The sequence below is a fragment of the Podarcis gaigeae genome (genome assembly GCF_964106915.1).
Source record: "Podarcis gaigeae genome assembly, chromosome: 1".
Lineage (NCBI taxonomy): Eukaryota > Metazoa > Chordata > Lepidosauria > Squamata > Lacertidae > Podarcis > Podarcis gaigeae.
The window spans coordinates 80631893-80659670 of NC_139678.1; the positions used below are offsets into that span (position 1 = coordinate 80631893).

General features: G+C 43.8%; 1 long non-coding RNA gene across 1 annotated transcript in view; it reads right to left on the reverse strand.

Moving 5' to 3' along the window:
* The window catches only part of LOC310825959, a 79841-nt gene extending 53295 nt beyond the window's left edge, over window positions 1–26546 (reverse strand). Inside the window, exon 1 of the long non-coding RNA XR_014555583.1 lies at window positions 25067–26546. This is a non-coding gene — a long non-coding RNA (uncharacterized lncRNA). The remainder of the gene's footprint in view (window positions 1–25066) is intronic.
* Between the last annotated feature and the right edge of the window lie 1232 nt (window positions 26547–27778).

A 27778-nucleotide genomic window follows, 5' to 3' on the forward strand; every position in this document is an offset into this window, starting at 1 on the left:
AATACTGAAAGCACCAACATATTTGGGCTGAAGGCAAAACTTCATCTAATTCTGCAGAAAGCCATCTAATTAGATTTTAATTTGATCCTGACTTGTTTTTAGGAGGTAATTTAATTATTGTTTGATTTTATACCAATGTTATATATTTTATGTTAGCCGCCCTGAGCCTGGTTTTGGTCGGGGAAGGTGGGATACAAATAAAAGTAGTAGTAGTAGTAGTAGTAGTAGTTATTATTCATCATCGGGGGCATTGTCTGGGCTGGACATTTGGAATAAAAAATAATTTGAAAAAAGAAGCATTTTTATAGAAGAGAAACTTGAATGATTTCAAGAATGTTTCTTATGAGGAAAGGTTGATATAACTTTGCTATTGTAAAGGTAAAGGGACCCCTGACTGTTAGGTCCAGTCGTGGACGACTCTGGGGTTGTGGCGCTCATCTCACTTTATTGGCTGAGGGAGCTGGTGTACAGCTTCCGGGTCTTGTGGCCAGCATGACTAAGCCGTTTCTGGCAAATCAAAGCAGCGCAGAGAAATGCCCTTTACCTTCCCACCGGAGTGGTACCTATTTATCTACTTGCACTTTGACGTGCTTTCGAACTGCTAGGTTGGCAGGAGCAGGGACCCAGCAACGGGAGCTCACCCCGTCGTGGGGATTCGAACCGCCGGCCTTCCAATCGGCAAGCCCTAGGCTCAGTGGTTTAGACCACAGCGCCACCCGCGTCCCTCCCGCCACCCACGTCCCTATTGTAGCTCTGCATAAAACAGGCTGAGAGAGAACGTAGCTGAAGGAGTGCCGTCTAAAGTGCATTCAAGGTTATTGCAATAGGGATGAAGGAATAATTGAGGTTAACAGAAATTGTGGGTGCAAAATAATTTTTAAAAGCTTGTCCAAGGTAAAGCCCTCAGACAGGTGGGACAAAGGGCACCTCAGCCAAACCCCAAAGAGGCAGTTTTTGTCAGCCACAATGGAGTGTACAGGGATGGGTAGCATCTCATGAGAGTATGGCTGCCCTCAAAGAATCCTGGAAACTGTAGTCTGTTAAGGGTGGTGGGAGATGTTAGGAGACCTCTTGCTGCCTTCACAGAGCTACAATTTCCAGAGTGGTTTAACAATCAATCCCACTTCACAGGGAACTCTGGGAACTGTAACTCTGTGAGGGGGTCACCTAACAACTCTCAGAACCCTTATCTAAGGATTCTTTTGAGTAGGTTCTGACCATTTAAAGTGGCACGATGCTGCTTTAAATGTATAGTGCAGATGGGGGAGTGTCTCTGAGAGCTCAGATATACTGCTGTCAATATTCCTCATGTTTTTCTATTACGCTCCATCCTCCTCTGCCTGCAAATCCTTTGGCAGATCGAGCTCCATTTCGTGGGTCTTATGGATTCTCCTGCAACTCCATGTGGGTGGACACGGAGATGCCACAAAAATGGCAGTCGCCCTCCTGCAGCAACACTGGGACACAAGATGCTAACTGTTTACAGGGAAAAGACAACTTATGCCCTTATGACAGAAGAGGAGATAGCAAGATGGAAGGTAGGGGATAAGATGTATATGAATAGAAATAAAGGGGTGAGTTGGTGGAGCAGGGGGTGCATGAAGAGAGATGGAGATGGGGAAAGTGGTACAGAGAAGGAAAGTAGCTCTTTCTCACCAGCTGTGAGGTTGGCAAAGCATCCCTCCCTCCCACGGAGAGCTAATGGGAATGTACAAGCAAGACAAAGACCTGGATGGAGTTCGCCCCCCACCTCTCTCCTCTTCATGCCCCAGGCAACATTGACTGCAAATCCCCCTGGCCTGCCAGAAAGGAAACCTTCTCTATCTGTGACTCAAGCAGCAGCTGTTTTGCATTCCAGGAGTCTCCCCCTTCCTTCTCCTTCAACTATAAAAGTCACCCACTGACGCAAATCCTCCCACCCCCCAAATCTGAGAGACAGATTTAGAATCCTGTTATTGACAGTGACAAGGAGGAACTGGACGCCCCCAAATGCTGGAGATGGGCTGTTGCCTCATTTCACTAATCCCATCCCCAGAGGAAGGAAAATTCCCCAGTCCCACTCTTGGAGCTGAGATGATAAGATTTTCCCAGATGGAGATGGTAGGCAGTGGAGGAGTAATGTGTGATTGACTGACTGACTGACTGACTGACTGACTGACTGATATACAGCAGAGGTGCCTGTTGCCCAGTGCTTGGTAAGGATGTTGCATAGAACTGTGCACCATGGACTTCTAGCTCTGCTTTAGAGCATGAAAAGTGGTGCACTTCTGGAGACAGTTTTTGAACACATTATTTGATATAATAATGTGTAGATGCTCTAGAATGGAGGCTTTTCCAGAGAAGTGTTTATGCATTATACTTATATACTTATAGAAAATGCATCCCACACATTCAACACTGTTAAGTGACTAACAGTAGCAAAAAATGACGGGGTTGTGTCTACTCCCTTGGAAAGGTAGTGGACACTCATTCACTGGAGGTTTTAAAGCACAGGTTGGATGGCCATCCATCCTGGATGCTTTAGCTGAGATTCCCGCACTACAAGGAAAAGACTAGATGACCCTCGGGGTCCCTTCCAACTCTACAATTCTATTATTCTAATGCTAATCCTGCTCAGAGTAGCCCCAGTGATATTAATGAGCATGACTCAGAGTATAACTTGGTTGGATACAATGCACAATATCAGAATAAAATGACAGTACTCTAGTCAGTGAGGCAGAAGAGACTGGGCCACAGGTCTCTTACTTTTCCTGTAAATCTCTAGTAAACAGCAAGGGAATTCCACATAAAGCACCTGTGGGAATAGTTTTTTGGGGAAAGGATATCTAATCTAATGCATGCATAAGATCAACTAAGCAATAGCAGAGAGGTAGGGAGAATGGGAAACAGGTGCCTGGAGAGGTGCAGTTTCCACTTGCTTCCTTGCCTTATTTGGGTTTAGCTCGTCTCCTGGTGTGCTGAACCTCTTGCTTTCATTGATTGCGTACAACCTTTGTGAAGGCCTCCTGCTGCTTCATTCTCTCTAGGAAACTGAATCAAAGCTCACTGAAGTCAATGGGAGCTTTTTCATTCCCTTCTGTGGACTTCAGCTCACAGTCCAAATCAATGCAGGTTCATTCTTTCCTCTTGGGTTTCCTGCTTCTCTCCAGTATTTGCATCATTATCAAACCCTGTACTAGAAGAAATATTTGCTGTAAAGATGAAATCGGTATTGGAGGGTGGGTGGAAATCTTGACCGTTGCTTTGCTGATTGAAAATCTTTCACACAGACTTCCAGACTAATCTTTTGAAAACGACAAGGTGATGTCCCAGCTTTGGAGCAGAACATTATCAATCATGTACAAGTACTTTAGAAATCACAAGCTCTCTTGACCTTTCCAGATAATCAGTTGTAATGCATAAAATTCTCTGCTACTTTATTTGTTGTGCAAAATAAAACCCAGATTGCTTCCTTCTTTCTTTGCAGGGATATTTCATTTCCCTACTTTCAAAATGCAAAAGGTTTGTTGCTGAGAATATATGATTTACCATTCAAGGACCCAGGAAGTGTTTTCAACGGGAGGGTTCAGGCAGGTCGATATTCAATTCAAAATGAAATTCAGAAGGGATTCTAAGTGCACTGCAAAGACTCAATTCATAAATAGCATATAGAATAGTATACACACCTTTAAGACCATGTTCATGGAAGACAATCTTACTTGGCTACAAGCGATCACCAAAGAAGAAAATGACTATGAATAGTATACAAAATGGCATAAGAATTGGAAACAGGGCTCGACCTCTTCACTTTCACCTTCCTCTCCACACATTAGAGCTCAGCTCAGCTACTTCTTCAATAGTAAAGCTCTGCTCCCAAGGTATAGCCAGCAAGATGGTGCAGTCAGTTGTTGGGTCCTTGAAAACAGGATGTATTGGAAGACATAGCCTGGCTTGCGACAAGATGGCTCCCTGAAGCATTGGCTCCATCTAATGGCCTGAGACTTCTGCTCAATGAGCATTCTCTCCCCTAGAAATATTGAACAGGTTACAGTGCCTGATTTTAAGACAAAAATGGGCAACCTTACTTTGTTTTCTAAGCCAAGAGATAGACACAGAGAAAAAGCAGGAAAGGAGAGTGAGGAAGGAGACAAGATGGCACTCATACTTTCTAGAATGGTAGAGATTACAGATGACAGATAAAGAACAATTTGCATGTCAGCATGCATCACTGAAAGCAGTGTTAATAGATGTATGGAATCTCCATTGGCACACACTAGGGATATGTTTTTGAAATTAATCCACCACTGGTATTTAACCCCAAGACACCTCTCTTTTGTGGCCTTGGTCTCCTCTCCTGAATGTCCTGGGATGTCAGGCAGTTGGTTCATACAAACACATGTGATGGGACTGTATGGTTACTACAAGTAAAAGGATTCTTGAATCTTTCAGAAAATATATTTCATTACTAACCAAACCATCAAGTTCACCCCATCCCTCGGTTGGCCCAATCAAACCTTTTTGCAGCTGAATCCCTAGCCATCACTACTATGGAATTAGTTTCTCACCTGCTAGTCACAGCCCATGCCATGACTGGGAAATTTTGGAAGCATTCTCTTAGGGCAATTGGTGGGACAGTTCATGCTACTGGAAATGACTTATTCTAAATTCAGGGCAGCCAGGGGGCAATGTAAAGCTGGAAAGTTTTATGCCACTAGGTTTCACAAATAGGACAGTCCATGATTATCCTCTTCCTTCTGCTGATGGGTCCCTGTGGTTTCACTGATTGTAGCCTTGTAATGCCTCCTTAGTTGTACACCAGATGCATCAAAATTATTTATTTAATGTATTGCTGCACTTAGTTATGTGACAATTATTTTCATGATTCCATATTGCACTATTGGTTTTCTCTTATGCTTTATTCTTTCACTAATTTGTATTACTCTCTACAGTTTTTATCTATATGCAATTATTGTATTATAAAATCAATGTTCAAAATTGCTGAGAAAAAAACAGACTGCACCTCTCATTCTTCCTTTTCAAGAAGGGTTTTTTGGGTTGTGGGGGGAGCTCTAGCTTCTTCCTCCCTCTTCTGGCAAGATAACACAATTCCCTCCAAGTCTCTAATAACTTTTAAACTTGCATTGGGTTTTTTTTTAAAAAAAATGTTATGCCTGTAGTGATTCTGCCCTACCACTCCATGTTATCACACCTCGGGTGGGTGGGACTCCAGCACATTGGTTTCTCATTGGGTCAATGCAAGTAGGCTAGGTGCATAGCCCTTGGGAAGAAAAGGGCTACTGAAACTACCTTTGAGCAGGGATGCAGAAGCTGTGACCTTCCAGATGTTGTCAGACTACAATTCCCATTAACCCTGATCATTGGGCCAATGAGAGTTTGGCTTCAATGATATCTGAGAGGGAGGTAGTTTTCTCAACCCTGCTATAGGAGGTGCATATGGGCCTTGTATTGCCTGAAATGGCAAGTGCAAGCCATGCTAGCAGAGGCTGATGGGAGTTGTAGTTCAGCAACAGTTGCTGGGAATTGCAGGTGGGCAGAGTGCTGTTGCACTCATGTCCAGCTTGCAGGCTTCCCACTGGCATCTGGTCATCAACTGTGAGGACAGGATGCTGGACTAGATGGGCCATTGGCCTGATCCAGCAAGCTCTCCTTAACATCTGGAGGGCACCAGTTCCACATTTAAGGCAGTACCCTTAAATTATGCTTATTATATTAGCAGAGCATTTTACATGTTAAAAAAAACTTTTCCCTTTCTCTAGTAAATTGTGGAACAGAGAAACGTATACAACAAAAGAAGAGGGGTAGGGAGTAGATGTGATCTTATGAATATTTACATTATTGACTAAATAAGAAATTAGTCAAACCATTAATCTCAGTAGAAGAAGTGTAGTCAATAATGCAAATGTTCAAGAGAAAGGCTTTGCATAGAACAACATCGGCTTTATGTTACATTTTTTAAAGATTGTAACATAGCAAAACTCACAGACTTTTACTGTGTAATGGTCACATGCAAGACCTGATAAGGCTAGTTGTTCCCAGATGGTTACATGGACCAAAACATATGCATAGATTTCAACCTCATGTTCCTAATGGGATGCCCTGCTTTGACACCCAACATCATATTCTCTGGACTGAATTTGAACCATTTTTCCTAGAATGAGTGGGAAAGCAGCCCTTGCTGGGGATTAACAAGAAAGTCTCTCAAGTGGGAGCTACTGGGAGGAAATTGCCAGCGACAGAGTTAACAGAAAGCTCTTAATTTACAAGGCTGCTGTTTTGGAGTGCTCCTCCATAGGCGGATATGCTGCAAATCTTGGTTTTATGACTCTTTAGAGGTTTTCTGAATGGACCTTTGGCAGAGAAACAAGTGTGGCAGCACTGAAGTTCACTGGTGGGAGGTGAACCTCAGGCTTGGTGCAAAGCACTCCCTTAATGAGGTGCCTCGCAACCACCTCCTTACACATTCATCGCCTGGGAGACACGTTGCTGGTCAGCTCAGCCCAGTGATCTGCAGCCTTTGAGTAATAACGGATTATTAAAGCTCTGTGAAGTGTCTCGTTTTTCCATTATTGCTCAACTGCAGAGTCATTACCATTTAATAACCGTTAATCCTCTCATTACCGGTTATCGCTGCTCAGTGGGTACTCGGCCATCCCCAAAGCTATACCATACCTGCACCCCCACACCTGATTACATTGCAGAGAATACACATCTGTGCCCCATGAAAAAACCCAGCCCATTGTTCTGGCACAGCTCTCCCAAAGCAGAAAACAACAAATCTGCCTCATCAGTCTAGAAATGCCAATCTGCCCTAGAAGTTTTCTGCTGTCGTTTTCCGCTTGGGGAGAGATTACACCTTGCTGGATGGGAAAGGGCCCTACAGCTCAGAGTCTGAATCAGCCTACAGCTGATATGTCAGTGCACATCTGCTTTGCCTGTTTAGATACCTCGCAAACCAGCTCAGAGTTGTGAGGTCAGGCACACATGGCTCTACGTTCTGCCATTTTACAAAGAACAGTTCTCTATTTGAAGGGCTGTCAGAGGAGAGTCCTCTGTTGGAATGGCTGTCAGGTCCAAGTGTGGTTTGAAGATAAGGATCCACAAGAAAGAAAAGCCAAAGCCTTCACGTTGGCCATGAGCAGTGAGTACCCAGCAGACTAAGCAAACACACCAGCGCCTAATCACAGTCTTCACCACCATTCTGAGATACACTGTGTTTCTATTTAAATCCTATAAGTTATATCTATGTATATAAATCAGGATATGTAAATGCTATGCAAATTGGTGTCCTTTTGAGCCTGCTTTTTTGGTGACACGTAAGTGGCCACCCTACCCTTGATTCACCAAACTGAATGCAGCTGACTAGCCACATCAATTGTAGATCTGCCAGGTGCTTGACAACCCCTGCCATGGCCTCATTTTTGTAATACCAGGCAGGTAGCAAAAACAGAAGGATAATAAGCCACTAGTGAGTGGTCATGCATGGAAAGTGAGCTGCACTTTGCTTGGGAGGTTTCCAGTGTGGTGTAGTGCTTAAGAGCAGTGGACTCAATCTGATAAACCAGGTTTGCGTCCTCGCTCCTCCACATGCAGCTGCTGGGTGACCTTGGGCTCGTCCCACTTCCCTGAAGTTTCTCACTCACCTCACTCCCCTTGTGGGGGAGGAAGGGAAAATGAGATTGTTAGCCGCTTTGAGACTCCTTAGGGTAGTGATAAAGCAGGATATCAAATCCAAACTCTTCTTCTCCTTCATGTTGCTCAGGCCTGCCCTAGGTTACTGGCATGCAGCTGGACCTCACCAATACTGAGATGGGTACACACAGGCAGAATAGATGGGTGGGTGGATGAAGGAAGGAGCAAGATTGTGCCTGCCAGCCCCACCCACGCCACTGGTGTTACTGCTGGCCACCTTACCCAGCAACCACATGTTCAGCTCAAGGGTGTGAGTGTACGACTCCTCCACACAAGTCCAGGGTCCCCACTCACGTGGCAAAACCCTGTGCACATAAATCTGTATTTGCATAGGCCCCCTCCAAACTAACTCCAAACATGCAACCCCTGGAGGCCATCACCAGCGGGCATGTTGGCATCAAGGGTACAGCTAGTGGGAACAATATTGTGCTTTCCTCCATGCATTTGCTGTACATGTGGAGGAAAGCTAAGCCAGAGCAGCTTACAGTCCACAGGGCTATGATTTGGTGGGTCACAAGTTGTGTTTGGCTGGATAAGGCAAGGGGTTTGTGGGTTCCTCACCATGATGCCACCCAACATCACTAATGGCAGCCTGTTCATCTGCCTTTTGCTAAAAGTGAATGCAGCAGCCTCTTATCCCCTTGATATTCATGCAACTCTTTGTTGTCTCTCTAATGTGACACTGGAACAATAGCCTAAGTGAAATCCACATAGGCTTTCTGTGCTTCATTCCATTTATCAGCAAGATCAGTGATTACTTTAAGAAGGCTATTAGCTGGCTTTGGCCCAGCCTTTTAAAAAAACATAAAGCCCATTGGCTATGAGAAAAGCCTTTCTCTTGAACATTTGCATTATTGACTATGCTTTTTCTGTGGACAGCTATTTTCTGCTCAGGCTAATTGGTTCGGCTAATTTCTTATTTAGTTCTTAGTGCAAATATATTACAGCGAACTCTCTTTCCTCTCCCCTTTTATCCTATGCCTTTCTCCACAGTCCCATGACTTACTAAAGATAGATTCCCCCCCCCAAAAAAAAAACACACTTGCTTTTTTAAAAAACAAAACAAAACACAAAACCCCTCTCTTGTGTACATTCCAGACAGGCCTTCAGATTTACGTCAATCTCAATGATTCCATTATGCCATCTCTGTGCCTGGTCTGCCTCTTTTAAAAAGGCTCTGGCTTCATGAGCTCAGACATATGAATAAGAAGTTCAGACAAGTTCCTGGGCTGGACTTCCTTTTAAATCTCACTCCTTATAACCAGAAGCATTAGTGCAAAAGCGTTTTATCCATATTGGGGGGGGGGGCATTTGTTCATCTGCCCAGATTTTTTGCTGGGCTTACCCTGAAGACTCAAGGCTGGTAAATTATGTGTAAATCCCCACTCCCCAAAATAGATAAAATCCAGTAAATAGATCTCGATCCTCATCCCCATTCAGTGCTTAACACTGGCCCAAAATCAGACTGGTGAGTTTCCAGTGGGAAAAAGACTTCTGTGATTATATATTCACTTAAAATTGTCCACTGATGCCAGGCAGTGGGTGAGGATTGGCCATGAGGTTGGCATTCCTCACAGCGGCTGGAATAATCATCCACGGTCAGTGCAACTGGACACCTTCCAAGGGTCTAGAGGTGGGCATGGGCAGAGGCAAAAGCAGGTGGAACAACAAATGCAGATTTTACCTATGTAATTTGTACAAACACTTACACACCCCTCTCTAATCTCTAGCTGGACAAGCAAGAGGCATTATCCGCCTCTTTATTCCACATTCCAGCCCGGCAAAAAGTATATGGGATATGAAGCAGAAGTAGTCAGAGGTGTGATCAGGGGAAATGGGGTGGGTTTTGTGGGCCAGATAGAGAGGGCTAGAGGACTGAATTTGGCTCCTGTGCATGATGTTCCCCACCCCTACTCTGCCTTCTAAGATGCACATCCAGTTTCAGCAGGAAGCCAGCCAGATGTGCCCTGCTCTCCCCACCCCTCCTCATCCCAGCCTGCAACTGGCTGGCTATTTTCTCCGCAGAAAGAACACTCACTGCTGCCAGCACGACACGAGTGAAGATATGGTTGCTGCCGCCTCAGAGTGAGGGATCCCTCTTCCTATAGTTGTAGCAGCTGTATCACTACTGACTGAAAGCCTTTATGGGTGTGCAAGCATAGATTACAGTATATTCTACTTGCAGGCTTACTGTTCCTAGGGCCAGATCAAGACATTTTAGCACTGGAGGTGAACTACAAAATGGTGCTGCTGCCCCCTGCCAAGGAGGAAGGTGTGAGTGAAGATCTACATCAGGAATGGGGGGGGGGGGGAGAATAAAGATCTATGTTAAGGGAAAGGGTGGGAGGAGACCAGAAGCGCTCCTATTGGCGAAAAGGCTGCAAGGCAGGAGCTGCCAAAGAGGTGACAGTTCTGGCCTCCAAGGAGAGTGCCACAGCTGTTGCTGCCACTGCCACTGGCGGAGGAAGAGGAGTGTGGGGGGAGCACACCGCCCCTGGCAGCACGATCCTAGTGAGGTGCCATCATGACTGTCCCCCTGCCCTTGCTGGGCGCCACGCCCCTGCAGGTGGTGCGCCAGCCCTGCCCCTACCTGCTCTCTGCCCCCCCCCCTCGTGCCGGAGCATGAAACTCCGCCACTGGCCACTGCAGCAGCAGTAGAGAGCAATGCATTCCTTGGAGGCTAGATCTGCTGCCCTTGTGGATCCTGCCACCAAAGCAACCACCTTTCCTTGTGTCATGGGTGGGCCAGCCCTGGCTGTGAACCTGTTGCCACCCTGGAGTGACTATGGACAGGAGGAAGGAAAAAGCTCTGCCATGGCTCCTATGTGCTCCTTGCTGTAGCGTGATGGCTAGTGGCCGACAGGTCTTTGAAGGCTCCCTTGTTGGTGTATAGTTTTCATACAAGGTTTCTAGTGTGTGGATTCCTGCAGGACAGGAGGCAGCCCTACAGTACACCTGAAGTGCAGTGTGGCTAATGAACAGAAACTAGTGGACTGGATTTTACGTCTGATAATAATAATAATAATAATAATAATAATAATAATAATAATAATATTTGTACCCCGCCCATCTGGCTGGGTTTCCCCAGCCACTCTGGGCGGCTTCTAAAAAAGATGAAAGATACACTAAAATGTCACATATTAAAAACTTCCTTGAACAGGGCTGCCTTCAGATGTCTTCTGAATGTCAGGTAGATGTTTATTGCTTTGACATCTGATGGGAGGGCGTTCCACAGGGTGGGCGCCACTACCGAGAAGGCCCTCTGCCTGGTTCCCTGTAACTTGGCCTCTCGCAGTGAGGGAACCGCCAGAAGGCCCTCGGAGCTGGACCTCAGTGTCCGGGCAGAACGATGGGGGAGGAGACGCTCCTTCAGATATACTGGACCGAGGCCATTTAGGGCTTTAAAGGTCAGCACCAACACTTTGAATTGTGCTCGGAAACGTACTGGGAGCCAATGTAGGTCTTTCAAGACCGGTGTTATATGGTCTCGGCGGCCGCTCCCAGTCACCAGTCTAGCTGCCACATTCTGGATTAGTTGTAGTTTCCGGGTCACCTTCAAAGGTAGCCCCACGTAGAGCGCATTGCAGTAGTCCAAGCGGGAGATAACCAGAGCATGTACCACTCTGGTGAGACAGTCTGCAAGGTTGTTTCTCAAGCAGTTGCCCAATTCGGCAGTATTTGTCTAACTGGGCATTTCTCCATGAATTTTTAGAATGCCATACCAAGTTTTAAAAGGAATTCCTATAAGGCTGACAGGCAAAACAAGAACAAAGACACAGCATTACCGTAATAGATTTCAGGCGGAAGGCTGTGTTATTCTGTCATAGCAAAAAACAACAGAGTGCTAACGGAATGGGTGACAAACTCTGGGGACACCTCTTCTTTTCTGGCATACAGCAGCCCACTGCTATGTAAATACTGCCACCGCTTCTTATTTTGCAAAGGAATAAATGGTCAGATGCACAGGCAGTTCAAACCCTAGGACCTTAACAGAGTGGATCTGAGCTATAGTAAGCTGTAGCATAAACAAGTCACTAAGCATCTCCAACTGAGCAGCCTGCCTTTGTTTTGCCTTGAGGCTTGAATAATTTTCTTCTCTAACTGGGGAGATGAGATGTGATGAAGTTTCAAGAATCCATGTCCTGGAGGGCTGATTTATTCAGTTACTTGGGCTAGATCGCACATGCTGCTAAGTGTGCTATAGAGGAGGGCTCCAGAAAAATGTGTAAGTGTCTGCCTGTCCCATGTGACATTATTGCAGGATTTGGAAAGTGTGCATCCTCTGTTGCATTTGCTGCCCCTCCATCACATGGTGAAAAGAACAGCAGCCATTGCTGGCCATCTCTTCCATCATTAAAAGGGACATTACAAATGGGTAACCATTTTAAAAACAAACTTTCTTGTTAGTGTTGCTGCAACATATTTCATAGTCAACACTCTGGAAGGAAGGACATTGCCAAAGTTTATATATATGCATTATCATGTGGGGCAACGTGGAGACATGTTCCTAGCTGAATATGACTTAGCACAAAGAGCCCCTTATATCTTCATCTGACTATGTTAGGCAGGTGCACGCCTCTCAAAAGTCCATGCTTTGTTGCAACAAAATGCAAGCCTTAGCTTGTCATGTAGTCCAAAACCAAGCTTGCAGTTTGTTTCTCTTCAAACAAACCACAAGTCATAAACTGAGATTTATTCTGACTTACCCCTCATTGTTTGCTTGTGGGGGGAAACAAACCATGAGTCTGGGTATAGACATAACAACAAGCCAATCCTTGTGGTCCATTGTTCCCAGCACAGCATGTCCAGGAGTGAAGTGGGGACTTCTGAGCATCGTGTATTAGCACATGACTAATTTGAATTAAACTCCAGTGAAACATTAATTATGGTTTAACATGCTGTGCAAACACAGCCTTTGGCATCATCTCTGTGATGGATATTCATTCCTTTTTGTATGCTTCTGAGCCTTTCCATAATAAGAAGGTACTCTGAATTGACTCTTGGTTTGGTGTTTAATGACCCTCTGTGCTTTTCCCTACACCCACCTCTTCAAGTTATTGAATTTCCCACCCCTACATAGTTTCTCTTCTGAATTGGAGCTGCCACAGTTTATTTCTGCCTCTATGGCTCATTTCTTATACACCACAACTTGGGAGTTCAATCACTCACCAACAATCACCACTGGAAGCCCATGGACATTTTAATATTTCAGCCTATTACTTGAGGCCAATTTGTTTAACCAAATATTGACCCGCAGTATGTCTAGTGCCTGCTACTCTGTGCCTATATGATGCAGCAGTTGTAATCACATTTATACACCATTTGACCTAGATGTCCTCTAAATACACCACGTTCCATCATGGAAACACCCTTGTAAGGTAAGCCACTATCTTTATCCCTCTATTGCTGATTATTTCATGGGCAAGATGAGATTTGAACCAGGGATTTCCCAGATCACAGTTTAGGCTCTCAGTCGTGACATTTAATTATTGTGTCGTTTGATTGTTCTGCCCTGCACCCAGATGGCTATTCAGTGGAACAGGAGGCGAGTAATTTCCCCCACTTGTCTCATTACATATTGTATTCAAAGACATCTGGAGCAACTTCACTTGGGGTCAGAACTGCACTATGAACCTGCTCATGGGCTTTTAGCCCTTGAAAATGCTACACTGCTGTGACCATTGCGTGCTGGCCCACTTCTGCAGCAGCATTAGCCCTGTTTGAGTGTTCTGACTAGCCCGGTTACAATCACATGCGTGGGAGAGGGGGAACCACACTTCCTGTCCCCAGTTGTTCTGTCAAATCCTCAGTGCCCAGTCCACACATCTTAAACACATGTAAGTTTTGCAGCAGGGAGCCGCTCTGACTGTCAATATTTCCCACATAATTTAGAAAGATCAGACTATAGATAGATAGCAACATGGTTCCTCCATCAGTACTGCCTGTGTGCATATACATTCTTTGAGAAGGTCACATGAATGCATGGGAGGGCAGGGCACAATCACACACTCCTAAGTAAACATTGATGCGGCTATGTCATCTGTACAGGGCATCTTCTTCAGGCTAATTTAAATTAACAAAGATTCATCCATTACATTATAAGGCCCTGTGTGGATTCTCTGCATAGATCTGGTACAAGCTGTTCTGATCAGAGAGTTAATCAGACAGTAATTATTATGGTAACAGCAGCACCTGGTAGCCCCAGTTGAGACCAGTTCCTCAATCTGCTGCATTCTGTGCAAACACAAATTGACAGCTCTAATGCAGAGACCTTCCTATACAAATAAGCACAAGGCCTTTTGACTGTTCACAACCTACACTATCCATAAAGTCTACCACCATGTCATTTACTCTCCCACCTTCTCTCCCCCATATTGCCATATTGTTGATTATAAATATAAAGCATGGTAATGATATTGTCCACAAGGGGAAAACTGAGGTAGAGAAGATTTACAGGATCTAACCAGGAGGATCAAGTGTGTGACACCACTTGGATCACCACATGGCAGGGTTTGGGCCATGCGAGGGTAGAAGAAAGGACAGGGAAATCAGGGAACAGGAAGAGAAAGTGAGCAACAGAATGGTTGAAGCACCAGCAGTAGTTACCTAGTCCAAAACGAGAAGCAGTAGAGATGAGGTGAATTTTTGAGACTTGGGATATTGCACACTATACTTTTAAAGAACATTCAAAGCACCTTCTTTCCCTCAAAGAATCTTGGGTACTGTGGTTTATTCCCTCAGAAGTTACAATTCCCAGCAACCCTGAACATACTACAATTTGCAGGATTCCTGGGTGTTTTGTTTTTGCTATTATCTGGTTTGCCTCAGAGAGCAAAATGTATTGGGCTAGCCCTGGGTTCAGAACAAATGCCTCTCCACTTCCATGGCAGAAATCTGGGACTTCGAAGTTACACAGCATGCATGGAGTCCTAGCCCTGTCTTTGCAGCCCCTAATGTGAATGTGGGGCTAAAAAGGGAATGTACAAGTGGAAAGTGGCTAGCAGGAGAGTGGTGTTTAAATCTCCCATCCCCACAATCCTGCTCCCTAATAATTTTTTTCCTCCTAGCCAGGCTTATTTCCAGTTTCCAGTCTCAGATGGGGGGGAAGAAGACAGGGAAGAGGAGACTGGTGCAAGGGGGAGACTGGTGGACTGAGGCAATGTGTGTAGAACAACACCTGCCTGCCTGCCAGCCGCTTCTCCCCTGCAAACAGACCTGTGCCGCTGTGCATCTGCCCTAGGCAGCAAACATGGGATTTTGGAATCCCCTCGAGGCAATTTTGAGGCCATCTTTTCAGAAGGCACTTGAGGGAAACAATTAAACATAAAGGTATTCAGGAGTCTATTAACCGCAGCAAAAATGTTGATTGCAAAAATTTGGTGTGAACCTTCCCATCCTTCATTGAAGGAATGGCTGCCTAAAACATGGATTCTGATAAAGAGACAACAGTCAATGTTTAGAGGGCTTTTTGGAACTGAATGTTCCCCTTTCCGTTGACTTTATGAAGAAAGGGTAGAAATCAATGAGTATGTAAGAGGTTTTCTACATTGCAAATAATTTTTATATACTTTGTTGTGATTACACTTTTTAATAAGTTTTTAATGAAGTTAAGAAAGAAAATAACCTCCATTGGGCTTCTGATGACCAAACAGATAAATATCAAAGGGTGCCACACACTGTCCACTTTATTCATTGCGAATCTCCCACTGGTTTTAATGAGTAGGTCTGCACATTAGATATTGTTATGCATTTCTCAATCTCTGAACACCATGATGTTTCATGGGTCCCAGCACATGCTGGCTCCTTTGGATTGAAGATCAATGGAGAATGATAGCATTTTGTGATCTAAAGTTGATTTACACCTATGGATAGGCTGAGCATATGACTGGGGGGGGGGGGGAGAACGGCTTATACATGAGCAACAGATCCTGCCCTTTCACACAGTCTCTGTACCATCGCCTCCAGACATGGTAGAAGAGTGAGCAGAACAACATGCCTCCTTTCAGAAAGCCCTCTAACTATTTCTGTGCCTCTTCTTGGCCATCTCTTTAGTTATGCAAAGGTCCAGTTTCTTAGCAAAAAGGTTATCTGTCCAGCTCAGCCTGCCAATGCAGTTTGACCTCTTAAACGTCCTCTCCCTCCCTGCAGAATCCAATCCTAAAATATAAAATCACAGGGACTGGAGAGCACCCCAAAATCCCATTTAATCTAAAATCAGTCTTATTAAAATATTAAAGTCCTTAGCCACTATGCACCAGGCAAAACAAAAACAAAACTGAAGCAAATAAGCAATTGAAATAATGTCATTGAGGGTGATTACTGGCCTGTGGAACTGGAACAGCTCTGGCAGCAGACACCTCCAGAAATACTAGATCACTTGCCGGTTGAAGCATTGATGGACTCCCGTGTTTTCCTGGTTTTCAACAGGCTAGAAAACAAATTAGTTCCTTTGTGAAACACAGCGGCTCTCTCTGCTTTGTGTTAGACTAAGTGCTTAGAAATATCTTGAAAGAAAAGGTGGCTAATGGCATCTACCTTGCTCTTTCAAAGTTGGCTCACCTTTAGCCCCTTTCAGTGATTTTCCTACCTCAGACAATGCAGGAGTCACTGCCTTTTGCAAATATGAAAACAACCAATGATTTAAAGATGCAATTATTTTGCAGGGGGTGGGAGAGAGAGGTGGAGGAGCAGAAAAAATTAATATGAATTAATTTGGGAAGCTAGCAAGATGTGAGAGCTGCCTTTAGCCCCACTAGATTTCACAAGGGGGAGCGCTAGGGACTCAATGGAGGCTCCACTCTTCCTCACCTCATGGGGAGGAGTAGGCAGGAGAAGTAGCAGTGCATATGCTGGCCTTTTGCAGAACTTCCATACCCTCTTCTGTGAACATGCTCTCCTGCTAGGTAGCTTGGGCCATCATTGCCACTTGCTCTGCTAGCTGACCCCCCTCTTCCTTTCTCACACACAAGAAGCTCAGAGCTTGGCCTGCCTCATCCCAGCAAGTCCTCTGCTCTCAAAATGCACTAGCCTAACAACCCTCTACTGTTTGCTCCTCTATAGGCCTTTACACCCTCCAAGTCAATGTCTGTTCACAGAAGCATTCTAGCAAACAATAGTCTAGTATGAGCATGTGGATCCAATCTCTCTCTCTCTCTCTCTCTCTCTCTCTCTCTCTCTCCCCCCCCCCCTCTCTCTCTCTCTCTCACACACACACAGCAAAAGTTGTGGGCAGTGGATTATCACAATTCTAGTTTTTAACTAAGCAGCCTTAAGCAGCCAGAGGCAACCCCTCCATTGCTCACTTGCTAGGTGGCAAACAACACGCAGGCATATTGCACAACACACCTTACATTAGTGAATTAAATTGCTAGACAGGACAGCCCTGCCTTCCAGCAAGCTCCTGAACCATCACCTGACCTAATCACAAAGGCCACATTCACACCATACATTTAAAGTACTATGATACCACTTTAAGCAGTCATGGGGTCCCCTCGAGAATTCTGGAAGCTGTAGTTTGTTAAGGGTGCTTCCCTTAGAAATCTAATGAGTGATTTAGCAATCAATCCCTCGTCACTGGAAACTGTCACTCTGGGAGGTCATGAAGCTGCCCTGCCCCAATCAATAAACAAACACGCCCCCTCCTCAACAAAAATATTGGCTATGTCCATGCTGAGAGGGGAAGAGGGGCTTCCTAACAACTCTCAGCACCAATTACAAACTACAGCTCTCAGAACTCTTTGGGGCAAGTCATGACTTTAAATGCATGATGAGAAAGTGGCCTTTTTCTTCCAGAGAACACAACTGTGCTCCTCTCCCAGTCACTCCCTGTGCATGGAGAGTGTGCTAAAAAAATACAAGGTCCTAAAAGTTGGATACTAGTACTACCAAGAGCAAGAAAAAAAAAGGTGTAGTGCCAATCCCTTCAGTGCCAGGGGACACTTGGGCCCACGGTCAACACTCTGGGGGCCACATGAAACCAGTGCTGCTGAAGTGGACATTACATATTTGGAGGAGGCCACCAAAAACATTTTGTGGGAGCTTTATGCATCCCATGGCCTGTAGGGTCAGCCACCCTCAGGCCTAGGGCAGTGATGGTTGGAAGGGAAGAGTCAAAAGATCAACCCAATGGCTGATTGGAGAATCTGGCAAGGCCTTGGGCTATGTAATAATCCTTACACTTTCCCTCTTCCTACTCAGTGCTGTCCATTTCACTCTTCTAGGGGCATTGTCTTCATGTTTGCCTCCCATCCCATCATTGCTGTTCATAATTTACCTCCCCCGTCTGCACAAACTGCTTCTCTTAATTTGCCAACATGGGCGCTAATCGTGCATTTGTTCTGCCAAAGCTGGCTGTATTTCGATCTGGGAAGCAGGGGTGGGGGAGCAAAACACATGCAGGCTGCAAATGTCTGATGAGACTAGTAGCATACTGAAGCCTCTCCCCTCCCACACGCCCACAATAATCCATGTTCTGTAAATCATACAGGAATCGGAAAACAACAGCAAATCACTCATGTCTTTGAATAAGCAAACCTCTCAGGACCAAGAGATTCAAATGACAGCCCCTTCTGGGAAAATGGGAAAGCAAGAGTGGCAACTGACAAAGCATTGTCTTTACCTTGGCATTGTTGGGGTACAAAGGGACAGTGCTTTGTACACGCCTTTAGTGGCAAGCTGCCCCCCACCCCACCCCTGCCAAAGCACTAAAGCTCTGGTTAGGGGTGGAGGAGGCTTGGGATTAGATTGAATTCTATTTGAAATCAATGGAAAAACCCCATTGACTTTAATGACCTTTGGATGAAGCACAAAGAGAAGATCAAGGCTGGCCAGTGTAAAGTCAGTAAACCCATATGGTGACTCTTCCAAGCTTTTAATGTCCCCGGCAACAGAGTCTGTGAACTTAAATCTCCTAAGGTAAGCTCTTGATCCAAAAATAACCTGCCTTACAATGCAAAGGTTTGATCCTGTAAGCCTTTTTCTGACATGAATAATGGCTTGTGGGATCTGACTCTAGAAAAAGGACACCAGGAATGGAGAATAATAGCATGCATCCCATGTGCATTTAAGTTTCAAATATGCCTTCGAATGTTTGCTTATCCTCTTTCAAGTTGCAAACGAGTGGTGGGAATATTTATAGAGATACAGAGCGCTACCAGCAATCTGATCTGATGAAGCCAAAAAGATATGAACAGAGTTGTAGGAAGTAGATATCACAGAGGAGGAAAATGTAGCGTTACAGGCCACCCCAATCTCTGCCAGGAGGTAGCAAGAGATTTCAGGGGTCTTGGCACTTAATCAGGTTTGTGTTCAAAGAAACACAAATGAGGCACAGCAGAGATGAGTGCCTTTAAGAAATATGGTTTATTTTATACATATTTTGCACCTGAAGCCTTCAGTGGTGGGGGTGCAGAACATCACACCCCAGGAGTGTCTCTCATTGGCTTGCCTCATAGCTTCGGCACCTTGGGTCCAAAGCAGCAGCCAATCATGGCCCCCTGTCTCTCAGTGCAGCCTCTCCCAGCCAGTGCGCATGGAGTAAGGAAAATAGCCAGGGGCTATCAGATGACTTCTAGTAAAGAGGCAAATACAAAAAGGTAGTGACTGCCACGTGTGAGGCAGCTGCCTTTCCTCAGCACCTGTATTGGGAACTAGGTGGGAAGGATGTGACTTGTCCACCAGGAGGTAATGGAGAAACTAGGGAGACTGGGCATTGTTAAAGTGACAGTTGGGTTTGCACTGCATTCCTCTCCTTAATTGTTGTGAGGGTATGTGAGACACAGAATGTAAAGCAATTCAACACAGTGAAACAAAGAAGTGATGAAAAGTGGCTCTGGTAAATAATTCTTTTTTTATTTGCAGAAGCTGTTGAGGTAAACTACTGTTGCACGGTCTCTTAATCTCCTATTCTCTATTCTGGACATGCCCTGTGATATTTTTTAAAGCAGCACATCTTAAGCCACATATTGCAGGTAGGAAAACAGATGCCCAGTCAGTGAAGTACATTTGAACAGGTCCCTGAAGACTTGCTAATGGAATAAATCACTCTGCCTTCCATAGAATATACTTTTAACGCGTGGCTCTCAAGCTGCTCGGCCACTTAGTTAAAGCACTGTGATCCTATGATCAAGACTAAGGCAAAGGTAAAGGACCCCATGATGGTTAAGTCCAGTCAAAGGCTACTATGGGGTTGCAGTGCTCATCTCGCTTTCAGGCTGGGGGAGCCAGTGTTTGTCCTCAGGCAGCTTTCCGGGTCATGTGGCTAGCATGTGGCTAGCATGACTAAACTGCTTCTGGTGCAATAGAACACTGTGACGGAAACCAGAGCACATGGAAACGCCATTTATCTTCCTGCCACCTATTTATCTACTTGCACTGGCGTGCTTTCAAACTGCTAGGTTGACAGGAGCTGGGACAGAGCAACAGGAGCTCACTCTGTTGCGGGGATTCAAGTTGCCGACCTTCCGATTGGCAAGCCCAAGTTGTTTAGACCACAGCGCCACCCATGTCCCTGATCAAGTCTAGAGTGCAGGGGAAGGGGCAGTCCTGTGGTTAAGGCCATGCCTAATCATTTTCCTTAGCTCAGTGGAATGGGTAGTTCTCAGTTCATCAACACTTAAAGGCTAAGGGCAATCACTACGCATGGCATAAGAAGCTATTCCATGGAGCCTTCAATTGCTCCAGCACTGCGGGAACACAAATCTTTCCAGAATATTTATGCCCATTGAACCCATCCTATAGTTACTGCTACATGCATTTCCCTGGCCTTGGACATTTAAGAGATCGAACAAGCTGATAGCCACTCCTTCTATGGACAGCTCTGTGCTCCTGGTGCCTTCATTATACACCTTTAGGTGCCAGGCAAAAACGTTCCTTTTTAACCAGGCCTTTAGTTGATTTGATTGACACCCTATGCCCTTTTAAAATGTGGTTTTTTGGGGGGAGGGGGGTTATTGAGTTGTTGTTTTTATTTTGATTATGTCTTTTGTGGTTTTATATTTTGATTTTATTCTATGAACTGCCCTGAGATCTCCAGGTATAGGGCAGTATATAAATACTAATAATAATAATAATAATAATAATAATAATAATAATAATAGGTATTCCAGTCATGTGTTAGATCCCACCAGGTCTCTGAAATACCAAGCACACCATAATGGCATTCATGCATGAGAAACACTGTTTTTCCTGCTTCTTTCTCCCAGTTCCTAACATGATCTATGCAACAATGTGCTCCCCTTTCCTTCCTTTCTTAATTTTGATCTGCATGACAACAGGGCTGTTAACCTTGCATTGCATAACTGCAGTCACCTGTTGCTTCTCAGCTTCAGCCAATCAACTGTCAAGCCTTTCTCTTATATCTCTCAGTGCTGGGTACTCAAGAGAACAGATACCGCATCAATGCATATTGACAGTTCAATTTAAAAAATAAAAAAGGTTTCCACAGGGTGAGATTAAATAATTACAGAGGGTTTGGTGGGTGGGGCTTGCCTGAGAAATCTCTTCTCTTCCAGCATATATTAACTGCTTTACCTGCTTTTTGGGGGCTCAAAGGCTCAAGACAGACATGACAAGATGTTACATATCTTTTGCTTTATCCTGGCAACAACCAGGTTCAGAAGCGGATGAGGCTGAAATCCACTTGCCTTATTACATGCAGGGAGCTCATAACAACTAGCATACCAAACACAACTGCACACTGCATCACACTGCCACACCCACCCATCCGTGTCACCGTTAAAATGTGCCATTGTATAGACAGAATAGCTATCTTGCTTTTTCTATTTGTTTGGTTCTCGGTACTGTAAATTTCTTACCTCTAGGAACTTGGCCAATGCCCCTCTGTTTACATAATAAAATGTGTGGGGTTTTCAGCAGAACATGGTGAGTGTACTTGACTCTGGGTATGCTGTGATTATGTGCAGGTGCAGGAAAAGCACAAGATGTGGTATCAAGCATAAAATCAACTTCCCAAGAGCCTCAGCTTTCACTGAAGAAGGAAAAAACTAGTTTATTTTAGTCCTCTTGTCTGCAAAGATAAACAAGAAAGTGGTAATGCCTAGTAAAATCTCAGAAAGCATGCAAGGGCTGCTGAATAACATCAACAGTGGCCAAGGGCCACTTCCCCGTAACCAGCTGAAGCAGAACTGTTGTTGTTGATGATGACGAGATGACTAAATTAAAACATAGGAAGTTGCCTTATGCCAGGCTTCATTGTTCTCAAAGCTACAAATATGAGTCTGACCAAACTGCGGGAGGCAGTGGAAGACAGGACTGTCAGGCGTGCTCTGGTCCATGGGGTCACGAAGAGTCGGACACGACTAAACGACTAAACAACAAAATTGTCTATTCTGCCCCTAGCTCTATAGGGTCTCAGGTGGAGGTCTTGCACATCACCTGCTGTCTGACCCTTTTAACTGAAGGTGCCAGGAAATGATCCCAAGATCCCCTACCCCTTTTGAAATCCTTACATTACTACGGTAATCACAGACATTAGTTTTTATTGATGGAGAATTTGAGTTGCCTTGACGCAGAAAGTTGACCTTTTTCAGCACAGGGACACCAGCCTTGAGTATGCTCTCCAGAAATCTTCCCAATACACTATCTGATGTGTGTCCCTCTACTTAAAACATATTTAGATGGGGACCCTGCAGTACAACATAATCAAGAACATTATTCTTCAAGGTGCAAATCAGTGTCTTCACTGGCCACTGGCATCTTGCACCCAAAAGTGCACAGTATCCTGAATGTTCTGTCCAGTGACTTCCACTTTTGAGAGCACCAAGTCACGCTTACAGAAGCCCACCCACCCCCAGATGTATGGGAAAGGCTCTATGAACACAGGATCCTAAAACACAGGGAAAGCAGAGGCAGCGTCAACAGGTGTGACCCAACTCATAATTCTTCACTTTTGGAACACAAGAAGATCCCTGCTAGATGAGGCCAAAGGTGCATCTGGTGCAGCATCTGCTGCTTCTAGTGGCAAACCAAACATATGTTTCCATAGCAAAAATGGAAACAACCCAGCCCAAATCAAAGTGAAGAAGCAAATTGTGAAACCAAGCAAGACAAAAAGCAAGAACATCACTACATCTTATGATAGCAAATTCCATAGTTTAACTATGTGCTATGCTCTTGTCTATCCTAAATCTTCCAAAAATTAACTTTTTTTGATGGCCGCAGATTCTATTATGAGAAAAGGAGAAAAGCCTCTCTCATACCCATTTTTCTCTTCATTATGCATAGTCTTATACACCTCCATCCTGCTGTTCCTCACTCACCTTTTTCCTAAAACCAAAAGCCCCAAGTGTTGAAACCTTTCTTTGTAGGGGGATCCCTCCAACCTCATTATCATTTTCTTTTCCCTCTTCTGAACCTTTTCCAGCTCTACACCATAGATTTATATAGTGACATTATGATATTAGCAGTTTTATCTTTAAACCTTTTCAAGCTCTACACCATAGATTTATATAGTGACATTATGATATTAGCAGTTTTATATTTAATCCTTTTCCTAATGATCCCTAATATGGATTTTTCCCTTTTCACTGCAGCCCTGCACTGGGTCAACATTTTCAACCACCTATCCATCACAACCCCAATATCTCCTTCCTGATCAATCACCACCATTCATAGGTTCACCAAATGCCTGAACAAAGATAGTGTAATGGTGGTTTCAGTCCTTGGGTTTGAAAGAACCCACTCTAGTTGTTCTACTTAGCTATGTTATCCAAGCGATCAGCTGAAGTTCTTTTGTTTTACTACACTGCCTTAGAAAACCTTGGCCTTCGCACTAGCGCCATGTTTTCTCCCTTTATTGGACTGCTATTGAATTCTCTATAATGTCAACATTTGCATCCATTTCAGACAAAGTCTAAGCTACTGGGAAGGGAAATTAATGGATCTATGAAATCCAGTATTTGGAATTGACTAAATAAATTTAACAGCAGCTGCAGACTGAGAGGAAAATTGAACCAGTTCCTCAGGTAGTATAAATTACAGCTGTATCATGTGCAAGTTTACCCAGGAGTAAGTTCCTCTGAAATAACAGGTCTTCCAAAAACAAAGCTGCAAAGCAATGCACACTTCCTGGAGAGTTAGACCTGTTTAACTCAGTGAAACATACTCCTTTATTTTTTTTTTTATTAAATATTTCTTAGTTTACAAAAAATATGTGCATTGTCTCTTGTTTCAAATTGCTTTTTCTACAGATCAATTTCATTTGTTGTGATAAATTAGTGTTACATACAGTGTTTGGTTAGAAAGAAAAGGGGGAAAGCGGTGGAGGGGGGATGGTGAGTGGGGTGGAGTCGGGTGGCAATGCTTCTATTCTTCTACTTAGTGTATGCGTGGGGTTTTGTGTCAGCGTCACTTGTGTGGGTTCTCTTACTATTCGCTTGTTTTATTTCTTTGGTGGTGAGAGAGGTTGGGGTGGCCTAGGGTGTGGTTGGTTGTCTTTGATTGGCTGTAGTGAAATTTGGTTTTGTGTGTGTGTTTTTGGATCAGGTTAGCCAGATTGATTCGTATGATGTTGGTGGATTCTTGTCGTTGTCATGTTGGGCTGTGTATGTTACAAAAGGGGAACCATACCAGGGTGAAGGCATCTTCTTCTATTTGTCCCCGTGTCAAAATGAAACATACTTCTAAGGAAATACACATAGGGTTGGGAAGCAGGTGTGCACAGAATTGCAGCCTTTAAGCTGAAGGCAACCATCAGCAGCTGAATCTGTGTGAAGAAAGGGGATTGTCTGAGTTAGTTAGGCGCTCAGTTGCCAGTGCCTCTTACAAAGATCTCTGCAGTTCTTGCATTGGCTGGGAGCACAATTCATAGGGAATGGAGAAAGCAGAGTGGAATAAAGAAACGGGTGGGTTTATTAAGGAAATGTGCAAGGCAGGCGGACACTGATTATTCAGGAGACTGACTGGAAAACAACCCTGAGGCTCTCTGGAGTGCCTTTCTTCAACCCCCAACCAACCAACCAACCAACCCCCCCCCCAGTATGTTATAGTTCAAAGACTTAACACTAATGGACAGAAATGCCACAAATGTGTTTATATTTACTGTGAACGCTTTGGTAAGCAGGCAACGCTCCCGCTTTCTCCTCAAAAGCAAGACAGAACTAGGCCGAACTGTGCATGTGGCCTAGTGGTTGCCTATCCTTTCACACGGAAAGAAAGAACCGAGGTTTTTGTGGGGTTTCTAGTGCTAAAAATGAGGGGAAAAGTAACCCACAAGCAAGAAAAATAGAACAACTGCACAAAGCATTTGAAACCCAGCCTTCTCTTCTGAATAGCTATGGCTAACTCTCTTTATTTAACATTTCCGCTGCGCCCAAGTTCAATCCAGTGCCTTTGCATTTCTATAAAATAAAAAGAAAACCTTTTAAGTGATGACGAAGCTCTTCTTGCTCATCAGGGTGCTGTGCCGTGCTCTTCTCCTCAGATCCTTTTCCTGAGAGGCCTGCTTCTTTCCTCCTATGTATAGTTAGCTATGTGGGCACCTAATGGCATAAATGACAACAGGTTCGCTACACGGGGAGGGAGGCAATGCTTAAAGCGGTGTATTTTACTACCTGTGGGATTGGGGAAAGATTTCACTTGTCGGGTAATTGGCAGTAGACACAAGCACCACTCAGAGAGCACCCAAGTGGGTGGGTGGAATTGTTCCAGTCAGTTGGTGCAATCTATTATTTAGAGAGAAGTATCAGAATATGCTAAACTAGCCTTCATAATTACTTCTTCTGTAGGTTCTCACGGGCCTCTTACCACAGAAGAGAAGGCTTCCTAAAATGTGACAGTATCTATTTATATGCTCCCCAAAACTAGATTAACACAGGCTACACACAAACCTATTAAATTCCACCCCCTTCTTTCGCTCTCCGTGATCCCCTCCCCACAGAGGCTTAATGCTTTCCTTTGTGCTGTCCTCTCTATATTTGCCAGCTTCTAGCCCCTGCTGAGCAAGTTGTTAGTCATTATTATCTTCCCCTCAGAATTCATATCTGATACATTTGGAACAGTTCTTCCTGAGACGTATACTGTAAATTGTTTTTGTAGAAAATTATTTCCTGAGGACGAGAGGACTGCCATAGCACAGGAATATATTCTTATCCATGGGTTTCCCATACACAGATGTCATTTGTCTATCTACAGTCTCTCTATTAAAACATCTAGAAAATGAATTCCCTTGGCATGAGATGTAATTTCAAACGTCATATTAGCATGTCTAGATTTGACCCAGGGTAAAAAAATAAAATAAAAATGCCAGTTCTTCTATATTCCTATGCCGTTTTATAAAAATCTTGTCGATTTATAGAAATAGATTTGCAAATTTGTCCCTGAAGTCTACCACATAAATGTGGTTTTGGGGGGGCGGGGGAGCATGAATTTCTCATGATCACTTCCTTTACCAGCCATATTAAGTTGTTCTGAAAAATGAAAACATTTGTGGTCAGTTACTTCAGCTGGACTAACAGGGATGGTTGGTTGGTTTTGCTAACACTCTTCTATGATTTGGGTAAGTGCATCCAGTTGTGGGGAGCTCCTGCATATAAGCAATAAAAATAACTAGCAGATCATTTTCATGCATTTTATACAAACTCTGCAGTTTTGGATGAAGTCACCAAAATCATGAAATGTAATTTATTTGAGGTGGAAAGGACTTAAAGAAAAGCCCAGAATTTTAGAACAATGGATGTCCTTAGCAAGAGGAAAGCATTCTTATTAATCTAAGCAAGTAACCCGTATGATAGTGGTATTTGGGGCAAGTTCTTATTCAAAACTGATAGTATTTTATGCCTCATTTTTCTTCATTTGAGAGCTACTCAAATTTCTGATTGCTACAGGGCTATACTTTAATGGCTAAATGAATAAGAAGAAGAAAAAGACACAAGACTGGATACTTTTGTGAAAATCACAGGGCATTTTTTGTTGTTGAATATTGTATTTATTGAGTACTGTATTGTTTATATGTTTTGAAGGCTTGGAAATAAATTGTTATTATCATTTCTGTATTTTATTGGGTGTTACACAAAGGGTACAGGCTGTGTGATTGCACAATTGTCATTCCACCTCTGCCACATAATTCTTTTCTGTTCATAATTACAACTCTCCCTTTGTCAGCCCCCATAATAATTATGCTGGTATAATTAGCTAGATTCTGTAAGAAATCTCATTCAGAATTGCTTATATTGTTTCATACCTAAGAAGGATTTTGTTCCCATTTCTGACGATCTTTCAAAATTAATTCCCAGAAATAATGGATGGCTAGAGTTACAGGGCGTAGTGGAATAAAAGCTGGCTTTGATCAAAAAAGCATCTTTGTAGGATCAAAGTGTTTCTAAGAGGGTATTTCAATATAAGGATTCTTCTAAACTGGAAAAAAAACACTAAGCATTGATATTGGTTTGTGTTTCAGAGTGGGACAAACAACAATTCTTATTTAAAACACCCCCTCCATGTGTATATGTTGTCTGCTGAATAGGTTGTAGCTTAAAATCTCATTGATTTCCATTGACTTTACATGCTTTTTGCACACTAGCAGGTAGGGAGAGGCTGCTGAACCATATATTTAAAAGATAAAAGGGGAACTATTATGACAATCTTTGACTGTGTACATATTTCCAGCTTAACATGCAGCAAGGTTGCTGTTGTTGTTTTTTCTTCTGCATTTCAAATCCTTCAGGCTCCTCTTACATTCCAAGTGTTTCCAAGTCACTTTGTTTGGCTTATGTTTTCAAATCAGATTGAATCTAGGTTTTTTATGCGTGTGTGTGTGTGCCTCAAAACGCAGTATTTTTCAAGAAACTACAGGCTAACGACATGTTCACAAACCAGCAGTGGAAACACACCAGATGCAGAGTAAACATGAGTGTGTACACAGCTCAAGTTGCTTTTATCTATGACGTATCCCAGTCGGTCCAATCCAAATGTTGAGTGCCTGAGACAGCAAATGAAATATTTTTTAACCGGCAGATTTCTCTATGTCAAGCGTATACTGTTTTTAATATATATACATATTCTCTCTCATTGGGGTTTTAATTTTTTCTGATATTTGCTTCCCTTCTAAACTCCTTTAATTCCTTTAATTTCT